The 13,291-nt window shown below is 39.4% G+C and overlaps 1 non-coding gene across 1 annotated transcript; it reads left to right on the top strand.

Moving 5' to 3' along the window:
* Positions 1 to 10,508: 10,508 nt before the first annotated feature.
* LOC148570911 (small nucleolar RNA R71) lies at positions 10,509 to 10,616 on the top strand. The gene has a single exon (XR_015908129.1). It is a non-coding gene; the product is annotated as a small nucleolar RNA R71 (small nucleolar RNA).
* The last annotated feature ends 2,675 nt before the right edge of the window (positions 10,617 to 13,291 follow it).

Here is a 13,291-nt window from a genome sequence, read left to right as displayed (position 1 = left end):
TCAAAAGTTGGACCAAGTCCTCATGGACATCTGTGAAGAGGGCGCCCAATGGAAGAGAGATTCAAGAGGGAAGCCGGTTCAACTAAGAACGCATGACCTCAAGCTCGTGGCTAGGAGATGGTTGGAGTTCATCCAACGCTCAGTCATTCCCACTAGCAACCGGTCTGAAGTTATTATAGACCGGGCTATCATGATTCATAGCATCATGATTAGAGAGAAAGTAGAAGTTCATGAGGTTATATCCCAAGAACTCTACCAGGTGGCGGACAAGTCCTCTACTTTGGCAAGGTTAGCCTTCCCTCATCTCATTTGTCACCTTTGCAATTCGGTTGGAATTGACATAGAGGGAGACATTCTCATTGATGAGGACAAGCCCATCACTAAGAAAAGAATGGAGCAAATAAGAGAACCTCACTAAGAGCATGAGGAATTTTCTCATCATGAAATCCCTGAGATGCCTCAAGGGATGCAATTTCCTCCACAAAACTATTGGGAGCAAATCAACACCTCCTTGGGAGAATTAAGTTCCAATTTGGGACAACTAAGGGTGGAGCACCAAGAGTATTCCATCCTCCTCCATGAAATTAGAGAAGACCAAAGAACCATGAGAGAGGAGCAACAAAGGAAAGGAAGAGACATTGAGGAGCTCAAGCACTCCATAAGATCTTCAAGAGGAAGAACAAGCCGCCATCACTAAGGTGGACCCGTTCTTTAATTTCCTTGTTCTTTATTTTTCTGTTTTTCAAATTTTTATGCTTATGTTTATCTATGTTTGTGTCTTTATTACATGATCATTAGTGTCTAAGTATCTATGCCTTAAAGCTATGAAAATGAATCCATCACCTTTCTTAAATGAAAAATGTTTTTAATTGAAAAAGAAAAAGAAGTGCATGAATTTCGAATTTTAAAACAGTTTAATTATTTTGATGTGGTGGCAATACTTTGTATTTTCTGAATGAATGCCTGAACAGTGCATATTTTTGATATTGTTGATTCATGAATGTTAAAATTGTTGGTTCTTGAAAGAATGATGGAAAAGGAGAAATGTTATTTGATAATCTGAAAAATAATAAAATTGATTCTTGAAGCAAGAAAAAGCAGTGAAAAGCTTGCACAAATATATATATATATATATATATATATATATATATATATATATATATGCGAAAAAAATGCGAAAAAAAGAGAAAGAAAGAAAAAGAAAAAGCAAGCAGAAAAAGCCAATGGCCCTTTAAACCAAAAGGCAAGGGTAAAATAAAAAGGATCCAAGGCTTTGAGCATCAGTGGATAGGAGGGCCCACAGGAATAAATTCCTGGCCTAAGCGGCTAAACCAAGCTGTCCCTAACCATGTGCTTGTGGCGTGAAGGTGTCAAGTGAAAACTTGAGACTAAGCAGTTAAAGTCGTGGTCCAAAGCAAAAAGAGTGTGCTTAAGAGCTCTGGACACCTCTAATTGGGGACTCTAGCAAAGCTGAGTCACAATCTGAAAAGGTTCACCCAGTTATGGGTCTGTGGCATTTATATATCCAGTGGTAATACTGGAAAACAAAATGCTTAGGGTCACAGCCAAGACTCATAAAGTAGCTGTGTTCAAGAATCAACATACTTAACTTGGAGAATCAATAACACTATCTGGATTCTGAGTTCCTATAGATGCCAATCATTCTGAACTTCAAGGGATAAAGTGAGATGCCAAAACTGTTCAGAAGCAAAAAGCTAAAAGCCCCGCTCATCTAATTAATACTGATCTTCGTAGATGTTTTTGGAATTCATTGTACGTTCTATTCTTTTTATCCTATATGATTTTCAGTTGCTTGGGGACAAGCAACAATTTAAGTTTGGTGTTGTGATGAATGGATAATTTATACTCTTGTTGGCATTGTTTTTAGTATGTTTTTAGTATATTTTAGTTAGTTTTTATTATGTTTTTATTAGTTTTTAAATAAAAATCACTCATCTGGACTTTACTATGAGTTTGTGTATTTTTCTGTGATTTCAGGTATTTTCTGGCTGAAATTGAGGGACCTGAGCAAAAATCTGATTCAGAGGCTGAAAAAGGATTGCAGATGCTGTTGGATTCTGACCTCCCTACACTCAAAGTGGATTTTCTGGAGCTACAGAGGCCCAATTGGCGCGCTCTCAATTGCATTGGAAAGTAGACATCCTGGGCTTTTCAGCAATATATAATAATCCATATGTTTCTCAAGATTTGATGGCCCAAACCGGCGTTCCAAGTTAGCTTAAGAATTCTGGCATCAAAACGCCAGAACTGGCACAAAAGCTGGAGTTAAACACCCAAACTGGCACAAAAGCTGGCGTTTAACTCCAAGAAAAGTCTCCACACATGAAAGCTTCAATGCTCAGCCCAAGCACACACCAAGTGGGCCCGGAAGAAGATTTATGCATTAATTACTCATTTCTGTAACCCTACGCTACTAGTTTTCTATAAATAGGACCTTTTGCTATTGTATTTTCATCTTTGGACGTTTAGTCCCTAGACCTTGGAGGCTGGCCATTCGGCCATGCTTACACCATTATCACTTTTGTATTTTCAAACGGTGGAGTTTCTACACACCATAGATTAAGGTGTGGAGCTCTGCTGTTCTTCATGAATTAATACAAGTACTATTGTTTTTCTATTCAACTCAAGTCTATTTCTTCTCCAAGATATTTATTCGCACCCAAGAACATGATGAATGTGATGATTATGTGACACTCATCACCATTCTCACCTATGAACGCATTCCTGACAACCACTTCCGTTCTACATGCAAACAAGCTTGAATGTGTATCTCTTAGGTTTCTAATCTAAGATTGGAACCTTCGTGGTATAGGCTAGAATTATTGGCGGCCATTCCTGAGATCTGGAACATCTAAACTTTGTCTGTGGTATTCTGAGTAGGATCTGGGAAGGGATGACTGTGACGAGCTTCAAACTCGCGATTGTTGGGCGTGTGACAGACGCAAAAGGATCAATGGATCCTATTCCAACATGATCGAGAACTGACAGATGATTAGCCATACGGTGACAGCGTGCGTAGAACATTTTTACTGAGAGGACGGGAAGTAGCCATTGACAACGGTGATGCCCAACATAAAGCTTGCCATGGAAAGGAGTATGAATGATCGGAAGAAGGCAATAGGAAAGCAGAGGTTCAAGAGGATCAAAGCATCTTCATACGCTTATCTAAAATTCCTACCAATGAATTACATAAATATCTCTATCTTTATCTTATTTTATGTTTTATTCATCTTTTAATTATCCATTCTCCATAAGCATTTGAATCCGCCTAACTGAGATTTATAAGATGACCATAGCTTGCTTCAAGCCGACAGTCTCCGTGGGATCGACTCTTACTCACGTAAGGTATTACTTGGACGACCCAGTGCACTTGCTGGTTAGTTGTGCGGAATTGTGACAAAGTGTGATTCACGTTTGAGAGCTCCAAGTCCTTTGGCGCCATTGTTGATGATCACAATTTCGTGCACCAAGGATCCAAAGGAATCTGAGGTTCATATAGAGACCATAGAGATTCTGCTGAATTTACTATTGCCATTCATGAGCTCTGATGAGTATTCTTCCTCTGAAGAGGATGAAGATATTGTTGAAGAGAAAGTTGCTCAGTATCTAAGAGCAATCATGAAGCTGAATGCCAAGTTATTTGGTAATGAAACTTGGGAGGATGAACCCCCATTGCTCATCAATGAACTGAATGATCTGGTTCAACTGAAATTACCTCAGAAGAAACAGGATCCTGGAAAGTTCTGAATACCTTGTACTATAGGCACCATGACCTTTGAGAAGGCTCTGTGTGACCTAGGGTCAGGGATAAACCTCATGCCCCTCTCTGTAATGGAGAAACTAGGGATCTTTGAGGTGCAAGCTGCAAGAAATCTCACTAGAGATGGCAGACAATTCAAGGAAACAGGCTTATGGACTTGTAGAGGATGTATTGGTGAAGGTTGAAGGCCTGTACATCCCTGCTAATTTCATAATCTTAGACACTGGGAAGGATGAGGATGAATTCATCATCCTAGGAAGACCCTTCCTAGCCACAGCAAAAGCTGTGATTGATGTGGACAGAGGAGAGCTGGTCTTTCAATTGAATGAGGACTACCTTGTGTTTAAGGCTCAAGGATCTTCTTCTGTAACCATGGAGAGGAAGCATGAAAAGCTTCTCTCAATACAGAGTCAAACAGAGCCCCACGCTCAACTTCTAAGTTTGGTGTTGGAAGGCCAACATTAAGCTCTGAATCTCTGTGAGCCTCTCTAAGAGCTCACTGTCAAGCTATTGACATTAAAGAAGCGCTTGTTGGGAGGCAACCCAATATTATTTAATTATATTTATATATTTGTTTTCTATTATTATTTTATGTTTTCTTTAGGTTGATGATCATGTGAAGCTACAGAAACAACTACAAAATTAAAGCGGAATCAAAAACAGCATTAAAAATAGCACTGGTGCACAAAATTGTGATCTCCAGGCTCGAACAAATCCTGTTAATGGCTCCAAAGCTTGGTGCTCTGATCTTAATTCATAATTGTCACAACTTCGATACAACTAACCAGCAAGAGCACTGGGTCGTCCAAGTAATACCTTACGTGAGTAAATGTCGAATCCCACGGAGATTGTTGGTATGAAGCAAGCTATGGTCACCTTGTAAATCTCAGTCAGGCGGATATAAAATAATTATGGAGTTTTCGAATAATAAATAAAAGAATAGGGATAGAGGTACTTATGTAAATCATTGGTAGGAATTTCAGATAAGCGAATAGAGATGCTTTTCGTTCCTCTGAACCTCTGCTTTCCTGCTATCTTCATCCAATCAGTCTTACTCCTTTCCATGGCTGGCTTTATGTGATACATCACCACTGTCAATGGCTACTTTCGGTCATCTCACGGGAAAATGATCCAATGCCCTGTCACGGCACGGCTAATCGTCTGGAGGCATCACCCTTGTCAATGGCTTCATCTTATCCTCTTAGTGAATAATATGCTCATGCACCCTGTCACGGCATGGCTATTCATCTGTCGGTTCTCGATCATGCTGGAATAGGATTTACTATCCTTTTGCGTCTGTCACTAATGCCCTGCAATCACGAGTTAGGAGCTCGTCACAGTCATTCAATCATTGAATCCTACTCGGAATACCACAGACAAGGTTTAGACCTTCCGGATTCTCTTGAATGCTGCCATCATTCTAGCTTACGCCACGAAGATTCTGGTTAGGAGATCTAAGAGATACTCATTCTAGCTTATTTCATGTAGAACAGAAGTGTTTGTCAGACACGCGTTCATAAGGGAGAAGGATGATGAGCGTCACACATAATCATCACCTTCATCACGTTCTTGGGTGCGAATGGATATCATAGAAGCGAAATAAGAAGAATTGAATAGAAAACAGTAGTACTTTGCATTAATCTTTGAGGGATAGCAGAGCTCCACACCTTAATCTATGGAGTGTAGAAACTCTACCGTTAAAAATACATAAGTGAAGGTCCAGGCATGGCCGAGATGGCCAGCACCCTAAAACGTGATCAAAGGATCATAAGGTAATCCCAAGATGCCTAATACAATAGTAAAAGGTCCTATTTATAATAAACTAGCTACTAGGGTTTACATGAGTAAGTAATTGATGTACAAATCCACTTCCGGGGCCCACTTGGTGTGTGCTTGGGGTTGGGCTTGAGTGTTACACGTGTAGAGGTCCTTTCTGGAGTTGAACGCCAGCTTTTGTGCCAGTTTGGGCGTTCAACTCTGATTTTGGCTCCTTTTCTAGCGCTGGACGCCAGATTTGGGTAGAAGGCTGGCGTTGAACGCCAATTTACGTCATCTATTCTTGGCCAAAGTATGGACTATTATGATGATTCTTGAACACAGCTTCCTTATGAGTCTTGGCCGTGGCCCTAAGCACTTTGTTTTCCAGTATTACCACCGGATATATAAATGCCACAGACACATAATTGGGTGAACCTTTTCAGATTGTGACTCAGCTTTGCTAAAGTCCCCAATTAGAGGTGTCCAGGGTTCTTAAGCACACTCTTTTTTTTGCTTTGGACCTTGACTTTAACCGCTCAATCTCAAGTTTTCACTTGACACCTACACGCCACAAGCACATGGTTAGGGACAGCTTGGTTTAGCCGCTTAGACCAGGATTTTATTCCTTTAGGCCCTCCTATCCACTGATGCTCAAAGCCTTGGGATCCTTTTTATTTGCCCTTGCCTTTTGGTTTTAAGGGTTATTGGCTTTTTGTGCTTGCTTTTTCTTTTTCTTTCTATTTTTTTTTTTCTATTTTTTTTTCGCCCCTTTTTTTCTTCTTTTTTTTTTCTGCAAGCTTTGTTCTTTGCTGCTTTTTCTTGCTTCAAGAATCATTTTTATGATTTTTCAGATTATCAAATAACATGTCTCCTAGTCATCATTCTTTCAAGAGCCAACATATTTAACGTTCTTAAACAACAACTTCAAAAGACATATGCACTGTTCAAGCATACATTCAGAAAACAAGAAGCATTGTCACCACATCAGTATAATTAAGCTAAGTTCAAGGATAAATTCGAAACTCATGTACTTCTTGTTCTTTTGAATTAAAACATTTTTCATTTAAGAGAGGTGATGGATTCATAGGACATTCATATCTTTAAGACAAAGTTACTAACTACTAATGATCATGTAGTGAAGACACAAACATAGATAGGCACATAACATAGAAAACGAAAAACAGAAGAAAGAAGAACAAGGAATGAATCCACCTTAGTGATGGTCGCGTTTCCTTCTTGAGGAACCAATGATGTCCTTGAGCTCTTCTATGTCTCTTCCTTGTCTTTGTTGCTCCTCCCTCATTGCTTTCTGATCTTCTCTTATTTCATGGAGCATGATGGAGTGCTCTTGATGTTCCACCCTTAGTTGTCCCATATTGGAACTCAATTCTTCTAGGGAGGTGTTGATGTGCTCCCAATAGTTTTGTGGAGGAAAGTGCATTTGAGGCATTTCCGGAATCTCATGGTGATGAGCTTCTTGCGCCTCTTGAGCTCCATGACTGGGCTCTCTTGCTTGCTCTATCTTTTTCTTAGTGATGGGCTTTTCCTCTTTAATGAGGATATCTCCCTCTATGTCAATCCCAGCTGAATTGCATAGGTGGCAAATGAGGTGAGGAAAGGCTAACCTTGCCATAGTGGAGGACTTGTCAGCCACCTTGTAGAGTTCTTGAGGTATAATCTCATGAACTTCCACCTCTTCTCTAATCATGATGCTATGGATCATGATGGCCCGGTCTATAGTAACTTCAGACCGGTTGCTAGTGGGAATGATTGAGCATTGAATAAACTCCAACCATCTTCTAGCAATAGGCTTGAGGTCCAATCTTCTTAGTTGAACCGGCTTGCCTTTGGAGTCAATCTTCCATTGAGCTCCTTCTACACATATGTCCATAAGGACTTGGTCCAACCTTAGATCAAAGTTGACTCTCCTTGTGTAGGGGCGTGCGTTCTCTTCCATGTATGGCAAGTTGAACGCCAACCTCACATTTTCCGGACTAAAATCTAAGTATTTCCCCCGAACCATTGTAACATAGTTCTTTGGATCCGGGTTCTTACTTTGATCATGGTTCTTGGTGATCCATGCATTGGCATAGAACTCTTGAACCATTAGGATGCCGACTTGTTGGATGGGATTTGTTAGAACTTCCCAACCTCTTCTTTGAATTTCATGTCGGATCTCTGGATACTCATTTCTTTTGAGTTTAAAAGGGACCTCAGGGATCACCTTCTTCTTGGCCACAACATCATAGAAGTGGTCTTTGATGGGCTTTGGAGATGAACCTTTCCATCTCCCATGACTCGGATGTGGAAGCTTTTGTCTTCCCTTTCCCTCTTCTAGAGGATTCTCCGGTCTTAGGTGCCATCAATGGTAATGGAAAAACAACAAAGCTATGCTTTTACCACACCAAACTTAGAATATTGCTCGCCCTCGAGCAATAAACAAAAGAATAGAAGAAGAAGAAGAAGAAATATGGAGAGGGAGAGGGAGAAGTGGTTTCGGCCAAGGAGAGTGTAAAGGGGTGTGTTGTGTGAATTTGAAGAAGAATGGATGGCTTTATATAGGGTAGGGAGGTGGGGTTAAGGTTCGGCCATATGGGTGGGTTTGGGTGGGAAATTGATTTTGAATTTTGAAGGTAGGTGGAGTTTATGAGGTAGGTTTATGGGGAAGAGAAATTGAGGTGATTGGTGAGGGGTTTTTAGAGAAGAGTGTTTATGGGGTTGTGTGGAAGAGAGTGGTGAGGAGAGGTGAGTGGAGGTAGGTGGGATCCTGTGGGGTCCACAGATCCTGAGTGGATCCTGTGGGGTCCACAGATCCTGAGTGGGTCCTGTGGGGTCCACAGATCCTGAGGTGTCAAGGATTTACATCCCTGCACCCATTAGGCATGTAAAAATGCCTTTGTACACAACTCTGGGCTTTCAGCGCCAGGTTGGTGGCCATTTTGGGCGTTCAACGCCCATCTGTGTGCCATTTCTGGCGTTGAACGCCAGAACCATGCCTGTTCTGGCGTTCAGCGCCCAGAAGCTGCCCATTTTGGGCGTTCAGCGCCAGAACCATGCTCTGTTCTGGCGCTGAACGCCAGACAGATGCTCCTCCAGGGTGTGATTTTTCTTCTGCTGTTTTTGATTCCGTTTTCAATTTTTCTATTTATTTTGTGACTCCACATGATCATGAACCTAAGAAAACATGAAAAACAATAAAAATAAGAATTAGATAAACATTGGGTTGCCTCCCAACAAGCGCTTCTTTAATGTCAATAGCTTGACAGTGGGCTCTCATGGAGCCTCACAGATGTGCAGAGCTTTGTTGAGACTCTCCAACACCAAACTTAGAGTTTGGATATGGGAGTTCAACACCAAACTTAGAGTTTGGTTGTGGCCTCCCAACACCAAACTCAGAGTTTGACTGTGGGGGCTCTGGTTGACTCTGCTTGGAGAGAACCTTTTCCTACTTCCTCTCCATGGTTGCAGAGGGAGATTCTTGAGTTTTAAACACAAGGGAGTTCTCATTCCATTGAAGGACTATTTCACCTCTGTCAACATCAATCACAGCTCTTGCTGTGGCCAGGAAAGGTCTTCCTAGGATGATGGATTCATCCTCTTCCTTTCCGGTATCCAGGACTATGAAATCAGCAAGGATGTAAAGGCCCTCAACCTTTACTAATACATCTTCTACTTATCCATAAGCCTGTTTTCTTGAGCTGTCTGCCATCTCCAGTGAGATTTTAGCAGCTTGCACCCCATAGATTCCCAGTTTCTCTATTACAGAGAGGGGCATGAGGTTTATTCCTGAACCAAGGTCACACAGAGCCTTAAAGATCATGGTGCCTATGGTACAAGGGATTATGAACTTTCCAGGATCCTGTCTCTTCTGAGGCAATTTCAGTTGATCCAGATCACTTAGTTCATTGATGAACAAGGGAGGTTCAACTTCCCAAGCATCAATGCCAAATAATTTGGCATTCAGCTTCATGATTGCACCAAGAAACTTGGCAGTTTGCTCTTCAGTGACATCCTCATTCTCTTCAGAAGAGGAATACTCATCAGAGCTCATGAAGGGCATAAGGAGGTTCAATGGAATCTCTATGGTCTCTAGATGAGCCTCAGAGTCCTTTGGTTTCTCAGAGGGAAGCTCCTTATTGATCACTGGACGTCCCAGGAGGTCTTCCTCCTTGGGATTCACGTCCTCTCCTCTCCTTACAGGTTCGGCCATGGCGCTTATGTCAATGGCCTTGCACTCTCCTTTTGGGTTCTCTTCTGTATTGCTTGGGAGAGTATTAGGAGGGATTTCAGTGATCCTTTTACTCAGCTGGCCCACTTGTGCTTCCAAATTTCTAATGGAAGACCTTGTTTCATTCATGAAACTTACAGTGGCTTTAGATAGATCAGAGACTAGATTTGCTAAATTAGAAGCATTTTGTTCAGAGTTCTCTGTCTGTTGCTGAGTTGATGATGGAAAAGGTTTATTATTGTTAAACCTGTTTCTTCTACCATTATTAAAGCCTTGTTGGGGCTTTTGATCCTTCCATGAGAAATTTGGATGATTTCTCCATGTTGAGTTATAGGTGTTTCCATAAGGTTCACCTAAGTAATTTACCTCTGCTATTGCGGGGTTCTCAGGATCATAGGCTTCTTCTTCAGAAGATGCCTCTTGAGTACTGTTGGATGCAGCTTTCATTCCAAGCAGACTCTGAGAGATCATATTGACTTGCTGAGTCAATATTTTGTTCTGAGCCAATATGGCATTCAGAGTGTCAACTTCAAGAACTCCCTTCTTCATAGGCGTCCCATTATTCACAGGATTCCTTTTAGAAGTGTACATGAACTGGTTATTAGCAACCATGTCAATGAGTTCTTGAGCTTCTGCAGGCGTTTTCTTTAGGTGAATGGATCCACCTGCAGAAGTGTCCAGTGACATCTTTGATAGCTCAGATAAACCATCATAGAATATATCCAGGATGGTCCATTCTGAAAGCATGTCAGAAGGACACTTTTTGGTCAACTGTTTGTATCTTTCCCAAGCTTCATAGAGGGATTCACCTTCTTTCTGTCTGAAGGTTTGAACATCAGCTCTAAGCTTGCTTAGCTTTTGAGGAGGAAAGTACTTGGCTAAGAAAGCCGTGACCAGCTTATCCCAAGAGTTCAGGCTGTCTTTGGGTTGAGAATCCAACCATAATCTAGCTCTGTCTCTTACAGCAAAAGGGAAAAGCATGAGCCTGTAGACTTCAGGATCTACTCCATTAGTCTTAACAGTATCACATATCTGCAAGAATTCAGTTAAGAACTGAAAAGGATCTTCAGATGGAAGTCCATGAAACTTGCAGTTCTGCTGCATCAGAGAAACTAACTGAGGTTTCAGCTCAAAGTTGTTTGCTCCAATGGCAGGAATGGAGATGCTTCGTCCATGTAAATTGGAATTAGGTGCAGTAAAGTCACCAAGCATTCTCCTTGCATTGTTGTTGGGTTCGACTGCCATCTCCTTTACTTGTTCGAAATTTTCAATTAAGTTGTCTCTGGATTGTTGTATTTTAGCTTCTCTTAATTTTCTCTTCAGAGTCCTTTCAGGTTCTGGATCAGCTTCAACAAGAATGCCTTTTTCTCTGTCCCTGCTCATAAGAAAGAGGAGAGAAAAAGAGAAGAAGAGGAATCCTCTATGTCACAGTAAAGAGGATCCTTATTGTTAGTAGAAGAAAAGAGGAAGAAATTCGAACACAGATAGAAGAGGGGGGTTCGAATTTGGTGATGATGTGAGGAAGAGATGTTAGTTAATGAATGAATAAATAGAATAGGATGAGAGAGAGAGAGAGGGAATTTTCGAAAATTATTTTTGAAAAGGAGTTAGTGATTTTTGAAATTTGGTTTTTGAAAATGTGTTAGTAATTTTCGAAAATTAAGATTTAAAAAAATAAAATAATTAATAAATTAAAAAAGAAATTTTGAAAAAGAGGGAAGATATTTTCGAAAATGAGAGAGAGAGAGTTAGTTAGGTGGTTTTGAAAAAGTTAAGAAACAAACAAAAAGTTAGTTAGTTAGTTGAAACAAATTTTGAAAAGATAGGAAGTTAGGAAGTTAGAGAAGATATTTTGAAATCAAATTTTTGAAAAAGATAAGATAAGAAGATATTTTGGAAATTAATTTTGAAAAAGATTTGATTTTTAAAATCTCAATTAATGACTTGATTCATAAGAAATCACAAGATATGATTCTAGAACTTAAAGTTTGAATCTTTCTTAACAAGCAAGTAACAAACTTCAAATTTTTGAATCAAAACATTAATTGATTATGTTATTTTCGAAAATTTGGTATAAAAATAAGAAAAAGATTTTTGAAAAATATTTTTGGAATTTCCGAAAATAACTAAGAATTTTGAAAAAGATTTGATTTTTGAAAAAGATTTTGAAAAAAGATAAGATTTTCAAATTGAAAATTTGATTTGACTCATAAGAAACAACTTGATTTTAAAAATTTTTGAAAAAGTCAACTCAAATTTTCGAATTTGATGAAAGAAAAAGGAAAAGATATTTTTTTGATTTTTGAATTTTTATGATGCAAGAGGAAAACACTAAAAGGATGCAATGCATGAAATTTTTAGATCAAAACAATGAATGCATGCAAGAATGCTATGAATGTCAAGATGAACACCAAGAACACTATGAATGTCATGATGAACATCAAGAACATATTTTTGAAAAAATTTTTAATGCAAAGAAAACATGCAAGACACCAAACTTAGAATTCTTTAATGCTTAGACACTAAGAATTCAAGAATGCATATGATAAACATGAAAAGACACAAAACAAAAAATCATCAAGATCAAACAAGAAGACTTACCAAGAACAACTTGAAGATCATGAAGAACACTATGAATGCATGATATTTTCGAAAAATGCAAGATGCATATGCAAGTGACACCAAACTTATGATATAACTCAAGACTCAAACAAGAAACAGAAAATATTTTTGATTTTTATGATTTTCTAATTTTTTTGGATTTTTCTTTTATATTTTTCGCATATTAAAAGGAAAAATAAGGATTCAAAAAATTTTTAATATGAATTCCAGGAATCTTGCCATGTTAGTCTAAAGCTTCAGTCCAGGAATTAGACATGGCTCACTAGCCAGCCAAGCTTTCAAAGAAAGCTCCAGTCCAAAACACTAGACATGGCCAATGGCCAGCCAAGCTTCAGCAGGTGATCATGGATCAGCAGCAGGTGGATGAGCAACAACTAATTTGCTCTTGATAACAAATTGCAGGCCTCAGTCCAAATGAATTTAGACATGGCTTTACAGCCAGCCAGGCTTCACATGCTTCATGAAACACTAGAATTCATTCTTAAAAATTTTGAATAAATTTTTTTGAAAATATTTTTATTTTTTTCAAAAACAGATGAAAAAATTTTTTTGAAAATATTTTTTTTTGAAAAATTTTTGAAAACAAAACGAAAAGAAAATTACCTAATTTGAGCAACAAGATGAACCGTCAGTTGTCCAAACTCGAACAATCCCCGGCAACGGCGCCAAAAACTTGGTGCACGAAATTGTGATCTCCAGGCTCGAACAAATCCTGTTAATGGCTCCAAAGCTTGGTGCTCTGATCTTAATTCATAATTGTCACAACTTCGATACAACTAACCAACAAGTGCACTGGGTCGTCCAAGTAATACCTTACGTGAGTAAGGGTCGAATCCCACGGAGATTGTTGGTATGAAGCAAGCTATGGTCACCTTGTAAATCTCAGTCAGGCGGATATAAAA

Source organism: Arachis ipaensis, chromosome B3 (genome assembly GCF_059453495.1).
Source record: "Arachis ipaensis isolate K30076 ecotype BB chromosome B3, ASM5945349v1, whole genome shotgun sequence".
NCBI lineage: Eukaryota > Viridiplantae > Streptophyta > Magnoliopsida > Fabales > Fabaceae > Arachis > Arachis ipaensis.
The sequence above is the reverse complement of the archived record's forward strand: the minus strand, read 5'-3'. Positions and strand labels throughout refer to the sequence as shown.